Raw genomic sequence first — 25,573 nt, 5'->3', positions numbered from 1 at the left:
CTTGAAGAGCTACTACGTGCAGTGAAGACCATACCCAGAAAAGACTACAGAAAACTACAGCTCCTTATTACAGCTACATTTCACGACTCATTTCCTTTTTCAGCAGTCTTTATTAAAGAATTTTCCACATCCATTTCTTAATTCTTGCACCCAGCAACATAAATACCCATCAATATTCATAACCTAGTCTGCCAGAGGTGGCGCTTTTTACATCTACTGCACACTCGACAAAAGTCATTTTACTTTTTTCCATTAGAGAACTACATTTTAATCATTAGCAATGCTCCTGGTTATACTTGCCCAACGTTTCCCATATAGTGTCAAAAACTCTGCTCTTCCATGGACCCATATTCCAAGTTAAGAGTTGCTTATAAAGTTCTGCACTGTCCAGTGAAGTCCTAAGTCTTAATTCCCCAAGACAGCTTTGTTGCTAGCCTTCACACAAGACAGACACCTTCAAGATATACAAAACGAGTTCTGTATTTCATGCTATGGCATGGATATCATTGCGTAAGCCAGCAACAAAAATGTCACCCAAGCATCTTTGAAGATGAACTTTGGGATCAATGGTGCAGTTTCTAGGTAGTTCCTCAGCTGCCAGTATTGCATTCTTGTATGGAATTAGTCAGTCATATGTTATCAGCTATGAAAATCTAGTGCAAAAAATACTGTGATTTGTCACGACTGGACAAGATGAAAGGATAAGACATGTCCATAATGTCAGATAGGACAATTCCAATTCCACAAATCTCTCTCTCTGTAATAGTCCATTTTATTGTACTCTCACAAGAACGACAACTTAAAAAGCACTGCAGGAGTGCGTCAATATTGGCTTCAGGAAGCATGGTGACAACAGTTAAAATTTCTGCCTGTCAGACACAGTTAGGCAAGTCTGTTCAATCTTCAAGCAAAGTCTGCACAGAGAAAAGATGGTTCTGCTATCTGTGTAGACTTTGTATATCCCCGCCTAGGTCTACATGGATTTATCTTGCAATTTCAGCTTTTCTCCACTTTTCAAAAACATGCCAGTTGAACTGGCCAATGTAACTTCTGGAAGCAAGTCATGGCTGAAAAATGATCTGTGATATACCAAGTAATTTACTTAAGTAAAGGAATAAAAATCATTCCATTTTATACATACCATACGTTATCCAGACATTTAAGAAAAAGCCAGATCTACATTTGGAGAGAACTCATAAGCTGCGATGTCCAGCCCCTGAGTCATCAGCACAGAAAAAATAAGCTATGTCCTGTACTGGTAGTGCTGTCCAAATGGAGTTTTATTCAACTGTGAAACAATTTTGGAATAAATATCTACCCATACCCCTTTTTCCAGATTTTTGCACATGAGGTCAGGGTATCACTTCAGCAGTGACACTCTAGATTCAATGTTTACACCACTGGATGGCTAGCCCTGCTGTAGTTCTTTCACACTACACTCACATGCACACTCACACCTATGGCCAATTTAGAGCATTAAATCCACTTACTGCACGTCTTTGGAATGTGGGAGGAAACCACAGCATCCCAAGGAAACCCAAAAATACAGGGAAGATATGCAGACCCTGCACATTAGGTACCCAAGCCAGGAATCAAACAGGCAACCTATTGTACAGTGGATAGAATTGTCACCTCACAGCATGAAGGTCCCCTGTTTGATTCTTGGCTGGGGTGTCTTCTGCGCTGAGTCTGCAATGCATGCCCTCACTGTGTTCACCAAGGTTTTCCCTAGGTGCTCTGGTTTCCTACTACATTCCAAAGACATGCAATATGTCGACTGGATACTAAATTGGACATGGGTATGGGTGTCTGCCCAGAAAATTTAACTATGGCTACTACAATTAAAGCTTCAGGCCAGCAGTTCACAACTGGACTAGTCAAAGCAGATCCCTATGGTCAAGTCATGGTCAGGCCCAGGGTGAGGCTGATCAAGTAGGAGAAAGAGGATATAAATACTCCCAAAATGATCCTTACGGGATGGGAGACAAAGGTGGATAAGATGCCCCTACTAGACCTCAATTCATTTTGAAATAATGGAAAACCAGAATGACAACAGTTCCAGGCGATCAGGGAAGATCCCACCCCTATTAGCCTAAGGTGACATGGAAAATGGGTTCTAGTCTCTTCAGAATTGTGTGCAATCATATCATAGAACACATAAGATAATTGAGCACAAGACTATTTAAGCATGAATACCCACACTAAGGGGAACACAGATCAGTGTGGCAGGAAACTTATGGGTGTCCATCCAATCATCCAGCTTTAATTTGAGGGATGCTAAGGTATCACTGTTTAATTTGCAGGCCACAGCTTTCTAGAACACATTAATACCTCACAGCCTTCAGTGTACAAGGCAATGTCTATTCTGTCTCGACAAAGATCACTCAAGGGTTATAAGGAAAGTAGGTGCAAAGCTCACAAGGCCCATTAAGTCTGCTGTGACACAAGGCAATGTCTTAATCACAGGGTAACCTATATAGGCATACAGACTTATTTCCAGATCAAAGAATGGGGTGACTAAGTAGCTTGTCTGTTACCAAGATCCAGGACATCAGAAGGGCCCTTAAACTAGACAAGTACGGCTACGACCTCATGGTGGCCTCATGTGGGAGTGAATGACCTGAGGCACTTCACCCAGTGGATATGCTTTTGACTAGTATACTGCATCCTCCAAAAATGATGTCCAACGTCATTTATCTTGTCTCGCTATATACCAGCTGGTCAGTAGAGGGTGTTATTCTAAGGGAATCTAATATGCAATGGCATTGGATAAGATGGTAGATGAGTCTTCCTTCATCAGGGATGGCTTATACCACTCAAACCTGTGCTTCCACATACTGACTCATGCCTTCCTACCCTAAAAAGGAACTACTGAGGTAGCAGTGTCCATAGTGGACATTCTTACACAAGGGTTGGAGGTTGGGATAATGGTTAAGGTGTTTAATTCACAGACACAAGGTGCAGGGTTTCATTCTTACCTTTGGAAGGGAAATTGGATAGGCTTAAAATGACAGCTAGCCAAGTACTTAGATTTTTTAAAATCCCCTTGGTGTAGCTGCTTTTCTCATCGGGTGAAGTGCCCCTACCAAAGTTCCTCCTCAATCTACTTTTCCATGGATCCCCACCAAGCCAGGTTAGAACTACTGGCCTGCAATGCTCTTTTTCAGAACTGGGCAAACTCGGGATTAGTATTATTTTCAAAATATACAGAAAGTATGTATTATCCTCTGGACAAAATTAATTGCTAGCCCTTGTTCGATTTCTATTTTACTAAAGCACTCTACCACGGACGTTAGCTTACTCCCCCATCCTGTACTCATAACAGCAGTCTCCCTTTGCATGCTATTTAATTATATGAAAGCCCTGCTGTTTTTCTAGTATTACTAAACCCTTTCTCCTATAACTTGTGGTCTTTATAAATCCTACATACTCCTGATACAAGTGGTTTATTTTATTTCATAAGAAAGGTATGCAAAGCAAGTCCAAATATCTACTGCTTTTCCTGATTTGTTCCCCCCCCCCCCATTCTGTACTTCTGACAGCAGGTCTCTCTTTATACACTGTTTAAAATTTTGTAAGCCCTGCTGTTTTTCTACTACTACTAAACCCTTTCTGTTATAAATTCTGATCTTCCTAAATCCCACACACTCTTTGGCAAAAGTGGTTTATGTTGTTTCAATAAGAAAGGTATACAAAACAAGCAAGTCCAGAGTACGTACTGCCTTTCCCATTTCTGTAGACTTTCACATCTGTGAAATCAGGTTCAGCCCTTTTCATCATACTATTGGCTATCCACCACTTTTTTGGTCTTTTCTGTCCCCCCCCCCCCCCCAGAAGACCAATTACAGCGTATCCTAGCTTTCTTGAGCTACAGGAGCCATTTTTAAAATACCCTTGGTGTAACTGCTTGTCCCGTCAGGTGAAGTGCCCATACCCAAGGTTCCTCTTGACATTCAGTAAAACTGTGGTTGCTGGGGTCCTGAACTACCAAGAAAAAGCTAAGAAAAGGAGTGAATGTATGTACATACCTTACTGAAAATGCAAAGTATATTCCTAAAAGTCAATGTCTGTGCAAACTATTGCTCCTATAACTGTAGGCCTGCCCTGCTCAACTAAATGCTTGCACATCACCACCCCATTCTACATCCTTTTCATAGCTCTCTCTGCAACAAACTTTCCCCTACCACCTTGTAACTCTAAACTTAACTCCTTTCTTTCCCCCCTTTAGTGGCACTTCACACTGTTCTTTTTTCCTCCTCTTATCCACTGTAAATTCCATAGACCACTGACTACTTCATGTTACTACTTTTTTTTCAAACTGCTCCAAGTGTTTTCCCTCTTTTCTTTAAAGCCTCATTTGCTGCTTGCCTGATTTTCTTTTCTGTTTAACCCTCTAATAAGCCTGGTCCTGCCTGTTCAGTTAGCCCTTCACCTGGGCTCACTCCGCTCCCCTACCCCCATTCCCACCCACCCCCCACATTCATTACATTTATACCATCCATACCACACACCTTCCTTTCCTCTAACAAATCCATCAACTCCTGCTCTCCCCTGTTACCTCCCCATCAGACTCTTTTCCCCCCTTCTGTCACACTACCTACCTTTGCCCCTCCCCTTAACATCCTTCCCTGTCAATCTTATTCTCTTATCTTTTGTAACCCCACTTTCTTCTCAATACTCCCTACTGGTGGCACAATACTTTTCACCTCTGCACTTCCCACTCTTTTCATCCTCTACTCATCTCTCGACATGTGGCCTCTTTCTGCAACCCTTATTTTCTTCCTTTCTCTAACAAGCTCTTACCATACACCACTCTGCAATCACTTACACCTACTCTCCCCTTTTCTTTCGGCACCCACACTACCTCTCACCTACATCTTATCTCTCCATCTTTTTCCCCATCTCATCCTCTGACCTCTTCAGAATTAGTACTTTTCCAAATTAATCTCTCCCCAATACTCACAGATATCCTACTACTCTGAACCTACTCACATATCTTTTCATTTTGACACTTCTCTTGGATAGGGACCATACACCCAATCCAGGACCACCTGCCTGTACCCTTCACAAAATCTCATCTCAAATCTCACCCCCTCTCCTACCCTTTCATACTAATAGTCACCCAAACCACTAAAAATCTTCACTGTTAATATTCAAAGCATGGTTTAAGATGAAAACGTCACTCTTGCATTTCTAATGCTACTCCCCACATCTTTACCCTATTTGAAACCTGGCTTAAACCTCACATCCTTAATGCAGAAATCTTACCTCCTGGCTAGATCATTCGCTCAGATAGAACCAACAAGAAGGGTGGGGGGTACCTCAGGCCAGTATTAATGTATACAAACAGTTAATCGATTTGGTTTTAAGAAGTAATTGTATATTTTTTGAAAATGAGTTTTTCATCCGAACTGTAGGGGTTGCTATGGGGTCCCCTTGTGGGGGCCTATATGCTAATACAGTTATGTTGCAGTAGGAGAAAAACTTTTATTTAACTCGCATTTTTATACCCACTGCAGGATGTACATACAATTTTTGGATGATATTTTTATATTTTGGGATGGACCCAAAAATACAGTTTGTGAGTTTTTGACATATTAATGATTAGACATCCTTCCTTAAATTTACCCACACAGAGATTTTCTGGAAAGAAACATATTCCAACAGTTTTTTTATACTGATAGTTCTCATCCATATCAGCAGAAGAGTGGTTCTCATCCATATAAGCAGAAACGTGGTGGTGAAGAGGCAGTTCATAAGGGCTGCCCGGATGGTCTCTTGTTTTAATGCATTTCTTAATGAATGTGAGGTTTTAAAGGGCATGTTTCTGAAAAGGGACTATCCGGTTGAAATGGTTAATGAATTAATGTTGGAAGTTATTAATACAAGGGAGAGGCTTTTTTAAGGCTATTTTAGCTTATGATTGTAGTGTATTGGAACACACAGGTGACTTCTATTGAAGTGAGTATTGTGTTGAACACAATTTTTGAGGCACAGAACATTGGCTCAAATAAATTAAGCTTTCGTCCAGCCTTTATTACAACCTATAATTTGGCAAGTAAACAGATTACGGACATTCTTTTTAAAAACTGGGCCATTCTATCATCCTGTAGTGAGGTTAGACAATGTGTTGGGGGAAAAACCCATTACTGTTTATAGGAAAGGGCAATGTCTTAAAAACATCTTTGAAAGTGCTGGAAATGGACACGTAAAGGGTTCTATGAAAAAGTGTGGCATGTGTAATTACTGTGATTATATAATGGAAGGGTCTGTTTTTAAACATTTTAACTGAACGATTGTAATTGCATGTGTCCTGATACTTCATGAATAATTTATGAATCTCATTTTTTCATTGGTTTACACTTGGGTGTGTGCTGTTTAAATGGCTTATTCACGGACTGTTCTTTATCTTGATAAAGTCTCTGAATGTGGATCTCTCTATCTCTATATATATCTATATATATATAAACTTTGTGACAATAACAGCATTCAAAAAATAGTAAATCACACCAACTCTTGTAGTACTTTAGCGTTTTCGTCTTAAAGTACTACAAGAATTGTTGGTGTGATTTACTATTTTTTGAATGCTGTTATTGTCACGAAGTTCATTTCTTAGTTAAAATTTCTTCTCTTCGTTCATTTTCTTGAGTGCGGTTAATTTTAGTTGTATACATATATATATATATATATATATATATATATATATATATATATATATATATACACACACACACACACACACACACACACACAATGTGTGATGTAATAAAACACTCAATTTAAACTTTAATACTGTGTGTGTGTGTATATATATATATATATATATATATATATATATATATATATATATATATATATATATATATATATACACATACATACATACATATACACACACACACAGTATTAAAGTTTAAATTGAGTGTTTTATTACATTTTGGCTCTGTTCCTGGTCGCCGACTATTCTTTGGCTTTCACTTTCCAACCAGTTCCCATTTCCATTATTAAATCTCTTCTAAAACTTAAGCCTTGGTCTGCCTCTGCTGACCAACTACTCCCCTACTTTCTTAAAGTCATTGCACACACTATTGCACACCCTGTCTCTATATTTATCAATCGTTCCATTTCTGAACCCCATGTCCCAGACGTATGTAAATCCTTTTTACAACCCCTCTCCACAAAGGTGGAAACTCTGCTGATCCTTCAAACTTCAGACACATTGCTATCCTATCTCCCCTTATCCAAAATCCTAGAAAAGTCCATCCATACTGTTACTCAAACTGATTCTTGACATCAACTCCCACCAAACATGACTTTAGACCCCACCAAAGTACAGCCACTGCACTACTCTCTTTCACCCAAACAGTAGCTGAAGCCCGCGACAATAACTTGCTCGTCTCCTGTTTATTCCTTGATCTAAGGCCTTTGATACGGTCTCCCAATCCAAACTTCTAACCAAACTCTCTGACGTTCTTCTCTTTACCTCCTCTGTTAACTCCTTGTCCTCTCTCCTTCCCTCCCAGTAAACACTGGTGTCCCTCAAGGATCTATCCTTGGCACCCCTCCTGTTCAATATTTTCACTAACCTACTTCACTCTGCTACTAACCTCTCAACACTTCTACAATATGTCGAGGATTCCACTCATCACCTCTGCCCACAGCATTCCTGAACTTAGCTCTCACTCAACACACCTTCTCTGTCAAAACCTGGCTTTCTGATAATCAGTTCATACTAAATAAAAAAAACTTCTCTTCCTTCCTAAAACACTTGCGCTGCATAAACCCCCCTTCATTATCACCTCCCTCAACTATCAAACCTGAACCCCATACCAAACAACTTGGAGTAATCATTGATCAACTAAAATTCAATATACATGCCCAATGTATAAAAACTCACCAGAAAAACTTGGTCTCTATCGCAACCAAAACTTTTACACCCTCCTCCAAACCCTCTCTAGCACCGTCACTCCTTTTACCCGGTCTTCTTTACACTGCCCCCCCCCCCCATCCTTACAAATGTTCAATCATCTCTTCTCTCCAAACTAGAGCAAACATAACAAAATAGCCAGATAAAAACATTGGAAAGTCCCTTTATAAATACTCCATAGCCCATGCTTGGAACTTACTCCCTTTCAATGTAAGGAGCACTCCAAATATACCTGTTCAAACAAAAACTTTAACTATTCACAAAAGACGTGGTCCTGCCCTTGTCTACCCCCCACTTGACCTATTCTCCCTTTTTGTCTACATAATTTCTTTTTTGTCATATACCCTGCACCTTCCATTACTTTTCCCTCTTTTTCCTATTTTTAAATGCACCAAAAAAAAAAAATAGGTTCTTGTATTGACTCTGTACATTGGAATGACCTCATGTATGGTATTCCACTGTTTCATACTGGTTTTAATATGCAATATTTATAGTAATAGATTTATGTCATGCTATTACTTGCTAGGAGACTTGTGTTCTCTATGGATTATATCATTGTAACTTCTGTAACTCATTTTCTGGAGCCTTTCTCCTCAGATTTTCACTGAAAAAGGGCCCCTGGCTCAGCTGGACTAACCTGGTTATAAATGTCAATAAATAAATACTTGCATATGAACCAAACTTAAATGTCACTGTGACATGCTCAGTGCTATACAGTAAGGAAATATCAGAAGTTGATTGCCTCCCACAACTCGCACACATTCATACCAGTGTGCTTACTGGAAATTCTACTGACAGCAATCCCTCTATACTAGGGTTCAATATACTCAGCATGCGTTCAGGACCTTTGGTAACTGCAGGGGCGTGTCTGTATTCAGAAACACTGTGGCCTCACTTCAGAATTATCCATGGCCCTAACAGAGCTGAAGGAGATCCGCATCACCCTAAACAAATCTTACTTCATTGATAGCTACAGATCCCCATCAATGTACCTCAAAAGTCAAGGAAATTACCTTAATACCACTAGGGTCAAATATCAAACCACATAACTTCTTGTTAGTAGATATAAATTACCAAAACATGGACAGGCACACTTATACCTCTAAAAATGGGTATACGCAGCATTTCCTAGACTTTAATATCAAAATCTACCCACTAGAGGCTCGTATCCTTGACCTGGTCCTTACCAACTAGCCTCTGCCTGTACGCCACCACACATCTACACCTCCCCTGGTTAAATTGGACCACAAGTGAATTACCCTCTCGGTCAGATTCCCTCAACAAAATGAGGGATCTTTAGTGACTTTTCCAGGGCAAATATACTGCAGCTGGTAGAAGATGTACTCAGTTTCCAATGATGCACAAATGGACCCAGCTGTCAGGATTGCCACAGTCATCTCCATTTTTACCAGCATCTAAACAGTTGCGTAGAAGTGTTGGTATCCATATTCCCTAAATATAATGGGAAATTTTGACAAAGCTCTCTGGTAGAACTCAATAGACTGCAAAACAAAAGAAAATGAAAAGTTATAATTCATAATCAGAAAATGTAAAAGTGGAACACAAAATTAAGTTCACTACAGATAGCATAGGAAACTACAAATCTTTCTCCAATTATATCAAAAAATTAAGGTATAAAGTGTTCAACAATACACCAAGCTCCTCCGCATCACACATTCTATTCATAAGGATATAGCCAATATATGAGCAGACAAATTTGTTAATGTTATCCACCTACTCGGATTGTTATACTCGCTATCACTGAGTAAGTTTCCACTGAAATCAGCTTGGATCAAGTCTTCTAACTCATGTCAAAGGTTAAAATATTTCTATGGGATCACATACAATACCAGGCTGCATTACCCAAGCCTCTACTTAAAAACTGTTCAACATCAGCCTATCCATAGGTTTGTCCCCAATGGCTGAAGAACGGTTGATTTCTTCTACAAACCTAGGTACGGTAAAATCTGTTAACCGGAACTTGACCAACCAGAAAAAAAAATCTAGTACAGTACAATTTTCATGTGTTGTACTTTGTTTTCCCCCACAGAAACAGTTTTAAAAAGGAAGATAGGAATAAATTTCCCTCTCTCCCCCAACCTAAGAACAAGTCAAACCAAACAAATAGTATAGGGTACAGTATTAGTCAGGCTTATTTTTAATAGCAGCTCTCAAGCAACCAGAAATTACAGTTATCCGGCATCGACCAATCCCCATGGGTGATGGTTAGAGTTTACTGTAATACACTCCCATCAGCCTCACCAATCATACACGCAAAGCCATGAAACATATAGGAAAACTCACTTGTACGAACCTAGGCAGCTTAAATGATCTAAACTCCACTCAGTTTGCTTTTGTGAACAGAAGTAAACATCTTTGAAAATACTACAGAGCCTGTAGACAGTGACCACTCCGTGCATGCTGCTTAACCTGGACAAGGCTTCTGACACTATACTCCTTGCTAGTGTCACTGAAAAGTTAGACAAAATGTAAATCCCTTCATTGTCAGCTGGATTGCTAACTGGCTATTCAACAGATCTTGAGTAGTAAAGGTCACGGTTTCCCCTCTGAATGTCAAAGCATAAGGGGATGGAGCCATGCACGAGTTTGAGGCAGTGATGCTACAACCATAACTTAACAAAACATGTCTGATAATTATGTCCGCAACAGATGGGGAAGGATGAGACTCAGAAGGTGTATAGTTATGAAACATGCTAGTACCTGATGGCCTAGGTGTGTGCTCCAACTAGATCTGTGAGGAATTTTGTTAGACAATGGGTCTATATTAGAACATCGAAGTTTCAGTACTTCAAATGTTCTAATATCGACCCCTATTCATCAAAAGCTGAAAACATCGAACATACAGAACAGCAAATATTTTCCTAGGGAAAAAATTTGCTATTCCAAAACACATACACACAACACAAGCACACCAAACAAACAGCAATCCACACACATACACCTAAAATCTTACACCTAACCCTACACTAAACTATACACACACCACTAACTATCCACTTACCTTAACCGAAACCCTAAGGTCCATCACTATCGCACACTCACCCCGACCCTAACTCACCTAACCCTCACATCCACACAATCGCACACATACATAACCTGCGCCCTAATCCTAACTCACCTAACCCGCCCTACCCTCATGTCGACACAAATCGCACGCACATACCTAACCCGCACCTTAACCCTAACTAACCTAACCCACACTCAATCGCACACTTACCTGAACCCGTAACTTTCCACCATAGCGCTGAAAATACCCAAGCAACAGAAACTGACAATTGAATTCTTTCCCTAGGAAAAAATTTGGTTTTCTGTTGCTTCGATATTTTCAGCTTTCGTTGAATAGGGGTCGATATTAGAACATTCGAAGTTTTGAAACTTCGATGTTCTAATATAGACCCTAGACCATCACACAGTACGGCAATGATATATACTACAAAACTGGGTGTTTGCATTTGACATGAATCATTTCAACGATGGATTAAAAATACTGCATTTGGCTAGGAAAACTGCACTGTTTACCCAGAGGGCAGATGAAATTCATAGCTGAAAAATTAGCTGGCTGATTGTTATTAGCTAGATCACTTTCTACAAAGGATTGTAGTAATCACTGCAAGAAATATAGCCCACGATATACACAATGGCCACTGGAATTTTTGTTTTTTAATGACCACCAAGCAAATACAAATGAAAGCAGGAAAACTAAAGCTCTCATACAATGCTCTCTTCTGCAAGTACAGCTGACAAAGTTACTAGGTAAAGGTGAATAAAAAATTGAAATGCATACATGAAGGAAATTTTCTTTCAAAGGAAACCATATTTATTTGAATAGACTACTTGGCGCAGATTACAGCAACAATTAGACTAACAAATACAAATTTCAGTTATTAGCATTTTTTTGTTTTGCCGTAATTTGCTAAACAGTTTCTCAGTTTTATTTTCGACTGCTGAATTTTATTGCACTTCAATTGTGCTCCTTTTGAATTATAGTAACACAGATATTAAATGGAAATCAATTACAGAAATAAATTTACAAAATTCCCATTAGCATTAATGACTGCAAAGCGCTTCATATAAAAACACGTCTAGCTTCCTGCAAGATAATAGCAACTGATAAACCTGCTAAGGAAAGACCTGCAGGACACTGACTCTGCTTTTAAAAGTATCACTAAGGAACCATAGTCTCAAATCTTTCAAGCTAAACTCAACTGTTCAATCTTCTTGAGTGCTTTAGAAAAAGTAATGAGTACATAAATTGTTTTATCAACAGTAGAAAACAATTATACTAATGTGAGCTTCTACATTATGTTTCAATTCAGGACTCTGTACTAAACAGCAGTTTGGCAAAAGCCTCAACTGAAAGTAGTCAGAGTCTTCTCACTCAGTAATGGTATCAATTAGCCCTCAGGAAAATACCGTCACTCCTATTTGCAGGACACTCCAAGCACAAACAACCTAGCATGTTGGAAGACAATTGCATCAACAGCAGTGTGACTCGGGTTAAACCTGTGAGCTAACAAGCTTCCTCATACACTCCCAAGTTCAATTCTTCCAGTCCCTTCCTTGCACACCAAGTGATTTGCTGGTTCATAAGCTGGTGTTCTTGTTATCTCTGAAAATATACATATGTAGGCAAAGTGAAATGAAGCGCTTAAAGATATATTCATGAACTCAGCGCAAAGCTGCCAAAATGTGTCTTAAGAGCAGAAATTCAAATGAAAGACTCAGCATGGCTGACCAATACTGTCGGACTTATTTCTACTTTCTACAAGCATAACTAACTGTTCTGAAGTTACCTAAGCTGTTTGGATTACAGTCTGCTTCCACATGCTCTGCTAGGAGCTTGAGCAGAGCTCCCTAAAAAAGTGGAGTGGTGTGTGTGTGGGGGGGGGGGGGTTCTCAAAATGTATGTATGAATATTCACACACACACACACACACACACACAGATATACTGTTGTAACACGTTTATACAATCACACTGTTTTCAACATTAGATCACCTAATCTCTTTGGGAAGATTACCATAGCTTTGAAATCTACTGGGATGAAGTACATAAATTAAGAATCCAGTATCCCCTGGAGAAAGGTCCTAACAAAGCCCATTCTGGACCTGGAAAACTTTGTAGTGCTTTGTAAATGCATGTACAGAGGACCAAGATGCTGCCTCTTCAATATTTCAACTCCGTGCTTTTCCAGAAAACCACAGAATATGCCAGAGCCCTGGTGGAATGGTTCCCACCCATGCTCAGATGTGGCTTGTTATGATGAGAACAAACAGAAATAATCTGAGACAGCCACCTCATATTTGTTGTCCAACACCAGTTGTCCTTCACTCTTATCTTCATGAGAGAGGAAAAGCCGATTGGCTTTCCTGGAAGAAAGTTTTGTCTGCACAAAATCTGAACTGTGTTATAGATAATATAATGAATTCTCCCCCTCTCCTTTCTAGAACCAGAAACAATACAGGAAGAGTCAGAGTAAACTCCAAGACCACTTCAGGCATAAATGGGATTTGCTATCAAAGAAACCCTGGCCTTGTGGAAAATGAGGTAGGGCTGACTCGATGTAAAAGCTGATAACTCAGTTTTTTAGTATAAATCAGAGCAATGGGTAAAACACACTTCCACATTAAGAACTTCATTCAGCCTGATCAGCTGCTTCATAAAGGAGGAGGAAAAGAGCGAACTGAGCACAAAATTCAGAGCCCATGGAGGAAACCGTTTTTAAGTAGATGGCTATGTAAAAAGCACCTTTCCAAAACGGCTTGCCATGAGAATAGGCAGAAAAGGGGAAATTTAAGGTCAGCTGAGCACAAATGGCTGATAATTGAATCTAGACAGAAGAGTTAAAAAAACCAAAAATCACAATTCAAGAACCAGAAAACAGGTTGTAAAAGGGTCCTGGTTCTTGGAATGGTACCAACTAGAAAATCTTTTCCACTTAGATAAATATTTTCTAAAAGCAGCTTTTCAGCCTCATAGTACCTGTTGAGCATTCTCAGAAACAAAGGTGCCTAAATGCATCACAATTATATTATCTTTTCAATTGACTGTGCAGATATCAGACTTGACATGTATCATCAAACATCCAGTCTTGTGAGTAAATTTACGGTGTGGAGAAGTTTGGGATAATTGCTTATGGCCAGTTTCAAAAGCAGGGCGAGAGAACAGATGTTACAATGCCAAAGCAATTTATGTGCCTGGAATCCAATCAATCATGGTGTACACCAATGCCTGACAAGCCACAATAAAATATTGAAGATGTTACTTGTTTATAGCAACCAAGTACAGGAAGGACAGAAAAAGCTTAAGGTATGATATAAAAGAGTGAACTTGACCATTAGATATGCAAGGGATTGCCTAACCAGCTGCGCAATCAGAGCACAATTCTCCGAAGATGACAGATACTTCACCAAAAAACATATGTGCATACTTCCTGCATGTGATTCATCACTTTGGCATGCTGTGAAAAGGCAAAGACCCAACTGTTGTGAAACGGCCAAGATGTGTGCATGGTGGCATATTAACATGTATAAATTCAAAAACAAGATCAGCACCACAGAACTGCCACAGGATCATAATGGAGCCATACTTAACGAGTAAAGCTGCAAAATGTTACTGAAGATACAGTATCGAAACAGGTGCAACACTTGTCTGCTTGACTGTTTCAATAAATATGAATGCATTATGATCCTATAGTGGTTTTATGGTGCTGTTTTTGAATTTATGGATTTTTGTCATTCACACCAGCTTCAGGTGGACTTGCGTTTTTATTTTTGAAATTTATAGTATTAACATGTCTATTGGAAAGCTCGTATCAAAAATGGCAGTTTGGTTTCATCCATAAACCATTCCAGAAAAGAGAACCATTGCTATCAACTCTTTTACCACAAGGTCTTAGTCAGAAAACAGCTATTGACTTATAGGATTTTATAGGAACAAGTTATCATGAGAGAGAGCGAGCATGAACCAACCACAACTATACAGCAAATCACTGCCAGATTAATGACCATGTTTACCAGATAAGACTTATCTATTGAACTAATGACAGGCAATGCTACAAAGTTATTATCTAGTGTGCTAACAATTCACTACGGCTTTAGACACACTATATCAAGGCCTCACTATTTACAATTCAATGAAGCTGCTGAAAGAGCAACTGCTGAAAAGGTTCGCCATCAACCAGATCCTCAGAGCTCTCATGTCTTGTTGTGCGACTCCACAATGACAGATATAAATCCTGTACAGCTAATGCGTAAAAGACACATTAGGATCAATATCTGTAAAACAGTATCCAAACAAGATCCAAAGTACTCCATTTGATTCAGTCATGACATACAATGCATTTTCTGATGGGCAACATTCCACCCAAGCCAACCTGTGTGCCTTAAGATTCATGGGGAGAAAAGGGGAAAGCAGCTGGTGATGCATTGCTAAAGAAAAAAAAAATACCCCACAAAACAAGAGGGGAATCAAGGTGTAACTTGGTGCAACATGATTGTGCTATTGTGAGAAGTAACCACACATATAGCCAGGATATCCCTGAAAAATCTCTAATGTGAAAGTTGTACATCAGAGTCAATATCCATATGTTTGACCCAACAACATGGTTATTAGTAAAAGCTACAGGCAGCATGAAGACTGCACTGACAATTGACAAATATGGGCAGGGACAGAGACATTAAACTAAACTATGGCACCTTGTATAAATGTCTTCAAAGTATAAAGAAATATGTAAAACAGGAAACTTGCATATACACGCACAAAAAATTCAATTCATGAAATGCTTCCAGTGAAAGTCTATATTAAGTCCTTGTAGCTTGAGAGTTTTAAACTTGATAACTTGACCTTCTAAAGAAATCCTCTCTCATACAAGAGATAGACATTCTGAGATTGCACCATTACGTTAGGAACCTGGGTGGTAATTCCCAGATATGCTCAGAATTATTCCAAAATGACAAGAAATACACTGAACCCACAGACATTGCCGACATCCTAGCTGACAGGTTCAGCGCAAACTTCTCCCCCCCCTCCCCACCAAAAGGGCAAATATCTATCCCAGCAGAGTGCTGCCCCCCTGACATTTCAGATGCTCAGGTAAGAGCCGCCCTCTCCAAAGCAAAAAACACTGCATCAATGGGACCAGACGGTGTCCCGGGCTGCGTCCACCATGAATTCCAAGAAGAGCTAAACCCAAACATAAAACTACTGTTCAATCTCAGCCTTACTACAGGATATGTACCCAAAGAGTGGCGTACAGCAACAGTGGTCCCTTCTCCACAAAGGTGGTGCCTCTAAGGATCCTGGAAACTATCGCCCCATAAGCTTGACTAGCTTGGTCTGCAAAGCTATGGAAAGTATCATCATGGACCTCATAAATAAAGATATTGGGGACCTACAGACACTGGATCCTACCCAGTTCGGCTTTGTTAAGGGCAGATCCTGCCTCTTAAACCTGGTTGATTTCTTTGAAACAGTCACCAAGGCCATTGACGAGGGGAAGGTAGTCCACACAGCCTACCTGGACCTCGCAAAAGCCTTCGATACAATACCCCACTCGGGCATTATAGATAAGCTCACCAGCTTAAATATAAACCCCTATGTCACTAGATGGATTGCAAACTGGCTCAAGGACAGAACCCACATGGTTAGAATTGCTGGAGCCATGTCAGACTCCAAACCAGTTACAAGTGGTGTCCCACAAGGCTCAGTCCTGGGACCCCTCTTGTTCGGTATATATTTCTCGGAGGTACAGGCCAACACGGAAGGACTGTGGCTGACCAAGTTCACAGATGACTGCAAACTGGGCGCCATAATAGACTCTCCAGCAGACACAAGCATCCTCCAAAAGGGCCTCATAGAAACAGACAACTGGTGCCATTGCCATGGCCTCAAGCTAAATGCCAAAAAGTGTATAGTCATCCCCCCTTGGCAAAAACAAAGTGCCCACAAATTACCACATACGTAGTAATCCATTAAGTACAGAAGTAATTAGGGACCTGGGGACCGAAGTTGATAGCAATCTCTCATATGACAACCACGTAGCCAAAGTGGTTAGAAAAACATTTTATATAGCCCACCTAATCATGAAGGGATTCACATCTAGATCAGGGGAGGTCATCGTGCCTCATTATTCATCCCTCATCAGGCCCATAATTGAGTACAATGCCCCTTTTGGGATGTACCTTACCAGACACCTGCAGCAACTGGAAAGACCCCAAAAGTACCTCACCAAGAGGATCAAAGGGCTCAAACAGATGCCATATGCTGCCCGGTTAAAGAAACTCCAGCTCTACTCAGTGGCATACCGCCTGTTCAGAGGCGATCTGTGCCTGACGTATAAAGCCATGTCCAACCCGGAATTAATGGACATGCTGCACCTCAGAAAATCCAAATCCCATCGAGCTACATGCTCGAGAGACTTGAACCTCAGCACTGAAATAAATAGGACATGCTGGAGGGACAGATTCATAACCCAGAGGCTCCCTTCACTGGAATAAAATCCCAGTCCAGTTTAGGCAGAGTCCCTCATTGACTCTCTTCAAGAGGAATCTTGATGAGTGGATGGGAGATCGTAGGTTTACCCCGGGTATCACTTCTGTGTCACTGTTGGACAGAGGCACAGTATACTAACCTCGAAAAAGGGCATAGCAAAATAAATTTAAAATGGGTGGCGAAAGCCAAACACATTCTGGCTAGGCTTATAAATGCCCTAGGGCAGATAGCCTAGTATGAATCTATGAACCTATTATATTCCAGTATGAAATCATTATGGTACTGAATAAATATTTCAACTAGAGGGTAATCTAATATTTTTTTTTATACATCCTTGAACTTGTGCACTGCGATCAGAAATAGAATACTGTACAGGATCATATTTTCCTTACTAAAAATATTTGGCTAAATACACAACAAAGTCACTAGAGCTGGATAACAACAAAATGGTAACTGGGTTAAAAAAAATATAAAAAATATATACTCAGTTATAAATATATACTCAGTTATAAATATACTATCAGCATTTTTTTTTTGTACAAAATATATCTGTTTAACAAAATGTTTATTTCCCACCTAATATTTTGTAACTTCCTAATAAGCAGAAACACCCATTTGAATGTCCACAATCTAAATGCAAGCAGACTTATTTGTGCAGGTGCTCCTACCGAGGGTATTTTTGGCAGTTAAGGGTTAAGTAGGAAGTGCAGGTTGTAGGCAAGGAGGAAGTGAGGAGTAAAGTAGTGGATGGAAGAAATTATATAAAAACGTTTAGCAGGAATGAGGCTCTCTCTTTCGTGTGGGTTACACACACATAGTGGATCTTTGACCTATGCTCAAGCAACCAGAAGCTCAGTCAGGTAGCGTCATCAATGAATGGCAGTAAGCAAGTGTCAGTTTTAGAGTGGGTAGGTAGGTTTTACATTTTAGCAGTTGGCAGGGGTTTATAGTCACAGGACAATCGATTAAATGCAGGCCACACGGTTTTACTTATTAGGCTGCTTATCTTATTAGAAGACTGCAGTACTCTCCAGCAATCATTTTTCCACACTCTTTCATGCTTCCTGCCCTTTGTATGGATGCTTGGGGGAGGGGGGGTTACAGTGGAAGATGAGCTCAGATGGGGCCTTCCCAGTTTGATTTTTATCAATGGTGTTAAGTTCCTCCTTTTGCTTTCTGATGAGGGGTGTTGTTGGGCAGTGCCATGGGTCTTCTGTTCTGCATCTCAAAAGAGAACACAAAGATGATGATGTGATGCTACTGTAGCTGCACACACCCATATGAGGTGGTTCGCCAGGTTGCCTTAACCTTCAAACTCATTTCTTGTTTGACACTGCGGGACATGCCATTCCCAGTGACAAATGTTTAAACATTAGCACACAACCTTTGACTTTGCTTCCCATGTGCAATTAAGTGTATATTGTCATTTTTCACCATAAATGATCAGATGTTCTTAGTTTGAAGCGTCTTGCCAACGTAGGAAGCACCACACTGGCACTGAGACACCCGAACTGAATGTACTGCAATAACATGCATCACCACAGAAAGTCAGTGTGTGTGCGCTAATTACTTTAAATGACTGTGATGAGTGCTGTGGCTTTTTGGGTGCCATTGTTTTGTCAATTCAAATGGTCAGTGGTGCACAGCTCTCAACAGACCCTGACCAACTCAAATTTTAGCTCTCCTCCTCTTGATCTATCCAAAATCTGGTGACTTTTGGAGAAAAGGTGGTGGAATTACACTTGATGCACCATAGTAATAATTAGAAATAAGCTTATTTTACTTATGAAAAAGTGTATTAATTCACACTTTCTAATCAATGTCTTGGGTTAACAGTATTAACATTTTAAAAAGGTTACCTGTTGTCCCCATTTATTTTTACATTTGCCCCTTATAAGTTGAAAGCTCTAGAGCAGTGTGGTTCTGGTGGCTTGACACTGTTCTACTGTAAGCCACAGAAGGTCAGTGACCATGCACAGATGCAGTCTTCTGTTTGCATTGAGCAAGATGGTCATGTTTACTGGCTTTCAGGAGGTTGCTTTTAAGGAGAGGCAGTGTGCTGTTTGTGGGCATGTATGTAAAATCGGAATGCACTTGCACAGGTAGTACTTGGGCTTCCTTTGGTGTTTTATTGGTTTCTAAGTGGGGCTTAATTGCCTGAGATGGGATTCCTATACAGCTGCAATGCAGTTAATATTCAGTTTTTCTGGAGGCACTAGATAATACTACTAGGCCTTGTGGCTTGCGCTTCCACATGGTCTGTTGTGGCACTGCTGTGGGTTTTCCTCCTGCTGGTCAGTGCTGGCTTTGTAAGCAATTTGCACTGGAGGGTATAACCAGTTGGTGGGTCAAGGTTTAATAGTATTTTGTTGCCCTTCAATAAGCAGCATATGTTCAGACCTTAAGGGGTACCTGGTTGGGTTTGGCCTGCCAGTCTACATTGGTCATAGGCTGTGGTGGTACAATTATGACTGCAGTATCCTGTTGCCTTACATTTAGGGTGGTTTGTCTGATTTGGTAACAGCTGTGTAAGTGTCTGGTGCCACTACTACAGTGGCATTTCTTGATTGGATTGTCATCAGGGTGAATGGTCAGGATAAGGGGGAACATGACTGGTTCTTAAGTGGGTTACTATTAGTTAATGAATCTGCACTAAGGGCAAGGTGGGGACCATGTGAAAGGAATACAAAGGTGCTAAAGTAATAAATGGAGGATGTATTAATATGTCTAAGGCTTGAAAAAAATGATTTTATGTAGATGGTGAATGTGGCATCTCTGAAGGATCGCTGGGCTACCAATTTTGCCCAAGATATGGATCTGTTCCAAGAGGCAGCCACAAACAGCCCAAGTTAGACTGATGGTTCTCAAGCCATTGCTGATCAAGGTCACAGGACTGTGGAAGAAGGCAGATGGTCAGTCAAACTCACGAGCTGCCCAGATGATGATGCATTAGACAGCGTACTGAAGAACCCACCAAGGCTGCAGCAGTTCCTGCAATGTTTTCAGATAATCCATTTGCCACTTTACTGTTGAGCTTACAAGAGGAGGAGGTTGCTTCAGATGTCAGGCTGACAATTCCTGTATTAATAAAATAAATAAAAAAATAAATATGAGTGCAACCTGAGCCATCACCACATGTACCAAATGATGTGGCGGGGAAACAGTCTCTCCTGCATAAGGAGTTAGGTCTTTTTGTCACATTGCATATACCTCTGATGGTGAAGGAAGTGATTCAGTGGGGAGCTTATGTAAGTATATTTGGCCTTCTTGATGTTGATAACATGCAGTACACAGCAGAAGCAGACAAACCAGGTAGCCAAGAATTTGGTTGCAGCACTTGCAGCTTTGGGTAAGAGGTGGTTAGTTTAGAGCTAGGACCTGGGAAAGTTGGGTCCTGGGCTTTGTGTATTTTATGGCAGTTAAATGCGAGATGGATGTTTTGCAAGGTTTACTGCTGCTAGTTTATTACAGTTAAAGAAGCACAGAGACTGAAATGAGGCAATACTTGGTTATGGCAGTTCAGAAAGTTAATGTTGGTTGATAAGTTGAAATGTGAATAGATGCATACCAACAATTGGCTTGGCTCTATGGCAGATGGGCCAGAGTCAGTTGGTGGAGGGAGTGGCAAGCAGTGGAGTTAAGGTGGGCAGATGATGGGCTTTCAATGTAGGTAAATGTACAAAGTGTAATGGTCATTTTGTACAGTAAATATCAGACCTGGTGCACTGGGAGCAGTTGGAGGTCAGGTCAGAGGACAAGCCAGCGTGTCATTCTACCCATTCCCACATTCAGGTTGCAATACTTTCTGCTCCAACTGCACATGCATCTGGCAAGGAAATTTTATCCCAACAGTGATGCCAATGGAGGTGGCAGTGTCCTGTGCAATTTTTGCAAAGTTTAGCATGGCTCTACAATGGTTGTGCCAGCAATGAGCCCGGGGTAGTAGGCAGTCCACTACTTATATTTTTTGTTAATTGGTGAAGGGCACCAGGAAGCTTTGTGAAGATTACAGGGAATAAGACTTCCCTTAGATAAATGTTAAGAGTAATCTTAGCAGGATTTTGTATCTTAATATCCACTCATCACAACAGTCTTGTGGGTCAGTTAGCTGTACTTGTATCCAGGAGCTTTTAGGTTTAGTGAGCTTGTGGGTTCCTTGCATTGGCAAGAGGTTTACATTATGCCTGAAGCAGTCCTGATATCATTGCATAAGTCAAAAGTACATCAGAAAGGGCAGAGTCCGCAGGAGGCATTTAAGGAAGAACATTTGTGACAGTTAAGTGGGCTGTGTTGAGGAGGTTTGATTATCAAAAGGAATGGCTGGGCTTTCAAAATGAGGCAGGTGAGGGGACTATGCAAGGGCAATTCATACAAGTGGTGCAAAAGGCTTTAAAGGGTCAAGACACAGAAGCAGGCCATTGTTCTGTTCATGACTTCTGGATAGGGAGATCGGACCTGGCATTAGCAGAGTCTTCAGTTGTCATTAATAGGGCTGGGAGATTGTATAAGTTAAGCCATGAGATAGCCAAGTAGAATTTGTTCTATCTGGCACATTAAGTTATGGCATTTGGAATTTGGAACAGGAGTGTGTTGCTAAATACGACTCAGTGTGTTTAAAACTGGTCTTTGATGTCTTATTGTGTGGGTTTACAGAGTCTAGTATATTTTGTTGTTTCAGAATAGGGACAGCTATTTAGCATGCTTGCTTTCATTATTTTCCTACAGCTCCACCAAGTAGTCATTCTTGGGCATTCCTTTCTGTACAGAGCAGTAAAATAGGAAGCAATTTGTCTCCATGGCAGCATGTTGGGTTTGTACCCTATCACATGGGAAGTGCTCTGGTGCAGCTACAGAAGCATGAGATGACATCAGGGAGTGGAGATGTCAGGTCCTTGCAGTTGCAGGAATGAAAGGTTAAGTTGGTACTCATTCATTTGGGTAGTAATCATCTATGGATGATTCTGAAGTGCAGATTGATAGGTCAGATAATCAAAAATGTAGCTGGCTTATGGTTTTGTTTGCTTGGTTTAAAATTATTCCCAGACTCATTTGGAGGCATGACCACTCTTGTAAGAGTATGGAAGTGGCCATATGCTTCAATCAGATGGCTTGGGCAGGAATTTCTTTGGATGTTAAGACATTACCCTGTGGGGAATTTGTAGATGGGGACCCCTCTTGATTTAGGATAGATGCATCCATTTGAGTGAAACAGGCCTTGATATATTTAATGTGAACATTTCTATGTTTTTGTGTGACTTGATAGAAGGCAGGGAGGCTGAATAGGCAGTGGCAAGGGGGGAGGGGGCAGCCTGTATTCAGGTTGGTGGGCTGTTTAGGAGTTTTCAAATTAACTATTCTATCCCCCCTTTCTTGTTAAAAGTTTGACGGGGTGGTGTACACTAGTCAGAATGGCATGGGTTTCCACGGTGAGAGCTAGACAACGCTCTGCCATAATCAGGGTTGAGCTCTTCAGTGCTGCCCTTAATGTGTTTGACAAGCTGTAATGTTGCTACTGTGTTCAGGAGTATATGTTGCATGTTATGATCGACATTCGGAATGCAGACAATGCGGAACCAGCATCTTACTATAATGCAGAATGGAAAAATTTCCATTCCTGCACTATAGTGCAATCTCAAAGTTGGTATATTAAAGTTACGGGGGGGTGGAGCCCCCCACGAGGGGTGCAGGGGGTGTAGCCCCCCTGCTAGCAGTTGAAAGGAAGTTTTATTTTCCTTTTACATGGTCTACTTACAATGTCGAGATTTTGTATGTCGGTCATATGGTGTTGGCCATATGGTTGTCGGCATTCTGAAATTTCAACATTGTGAAGTAGATCCGACAATAACCCCATTAACATTAAGTGCCAGAATCAAGCCACCACCCCCTGCTGTTCACACAACGAACTGCACATACTACACAACACAGTCTATATAAAACAGCATCTTCAGTCTAATGCTTCAATGCATTTCATTTTCTTGACTAAAAAGATTCCGCTATACCTATGCTCCTTTCTTCAGGCAATATCTGCAATACTTAATACTTGAAGGAATTTGGTAAACAGTAAAAAAATCGTGGAATACAAGTATGTAAGCTGAACACACATGTATAATCCTACAAGAATTTTGTTAAGATAGTGACTAAACTGGTATGGGAGAATACTTAATGCTAGACAATACCAATAAGCTTTATTATAAAAAAAAAAATACCCCACAACAAACAAAAAATGTTAAGGTGATCAGCTAACAACTACACACAAAAGAAATGATAAACAGAGATTTTAGTACACGCTAAGATACTATAATTCAAAGGGTTATTAAAAGGAAAGCTGGACATGATTTAAAGATCCAACAGCAACTTAGAATGGGTGCCAGAATATATAGGGAAGCAACCTCCTGGGAACAAAATGGATTCTTATGCTGGTTTCAATGTGTAAATAAATTAAATGTTTTAGACACATATGATAAAAACTACTTACAATATTCCAACACAGGACTGGTTAACCCTACAAAGCATTCCAATGTACACTCAATTTATACAGATTAATTCCTCATTTAAGGATATTCCAAATCTAATAAGTTTTCTATATGAATTTATATGCAATCGTTGTGAAAAGAAATATTCAATTTCAAATCTATATAAAGAGTTAACATATAAAACAATTCCCAAACCATCATACTGGCAGTTCTTAACAAAAGGTCAGTCATTACAGTTAACAGAAGAAATTAAAACTAGCATTTTACTATCAGTTAAGTAGACTTCTAACAGTATTGGAAAATATTTAACTGGAAATACTTACATAGAGCATTTTTTTTAACACCAGATAGAATTAAAAAGATCAGTACTGTTACAGACGTTTTTTGCTGGAGGTATGAAAAGTCAAATACAGCAGACTGGATTCATCTTTTTTATGAATGTATTAAAATTAAAATCATATTGGAATGGAATCAATCATTTTTACAAGCTTTATTTAATGAATCCTTTACTTTAACTAAAGCATTGATTATACTAAATGTAAATGAATGTCTCTACCTGAATAAAACAAATACGCATTTGTTATGGACATTACTTGCTACATCTAGGTAATGCGTAACCAGAAGGTGGAATTCAAATACACCCCTGACCTTGGAAGAATTCTACACTTTACTGAAGACAACTGCATCAATGGAAATAAAAATAAAAGAACTACGAATCTGTTCCGGGCCACTGGTAAATAATCCTTGGAAGAAAGTTACATCTTTGTTGGACACACTGCAATAATCATTATTGTATCTCTGATAATTCTGTTAATTCTATATTTAACAACAGTGTATTTAGTTGCAAGTCAGGCTATTGTAAATATTGTATATAGTTTAAAATTAAAAACATTATGTAAATGTTATTTTAACTGAAAATAAAGTTTTGAGCAAAAAACAAAGAATGGGTGCCAGTTGTTGGAAATAGTGTCCAAACAGGATTTAAAGGTAGTAACCAGTTCTGGGATCATCATAAGGACATAACTGACCACACAACAGCTTCTGCTCTACAACGGAGAAATGCCGAAGTTAAAAATTGCATTTATTCAATCCAAGAAGAAACCCAGACTCCAAGCTGGCCATGAGAAAGAGGTAATAACAGGGTTATTTTAAAGGAGTCCATTATTAAAGATAACTGAACAGTTTGCCAGAGAACAAACATCTGCAGTGGCAAACATTGATAATGGGTGTACGTGAATTAAAGGAAATGCCATAAAGATATAAAAAACCGAGTGAGATCAAGGGGTGTCAAGAGAAGAAGACATAGCAGAGATCATTTAGATAGTACAGGAACACATGACCAAAGTGATCAGAAAGGTATACTGTAGCAGGTACTCAAGGCCAGTACAAGTGGAGCTAGGACAATGTGGTCAAGTTTCTTCAAAGACCAATCTGGTGTGGGATAACAGACAAAAGCCAAAGAGAAAAGTTTATTTCCTCCTCTTCCCAAGGTGCTACAGCCCAGAGTATTTCCTTCAAGTCTTGTGTTTTCGCTCCAGTCAACTTCAATGTCTTCAGCCTAATTTCTCTCCTTAGAAGTTTGTGATCACTGCTCGCAGCCAGTTGTCACGAGTGGTTTATGCTGTGGGCTGATTGGGTCACTGTGGATAATTTTGCAGTA

This window comes from Protopterus annectens, chromosome 6.part0, assembly GCF_019279795.1.
Source record: "Protopterus annectens isolate FY-2018-M chromosome 6.part0, PAN1.0, whole genome shotgun sequence".
Lineage (NCBI taxonomy): Eukaryota > Metazoa > Chordata > Ceratodontiformes > Protopteridae > Protopterus > Protopterus annectens.
Note: the sequence above shows the minus strand (reverse complement) of the source record.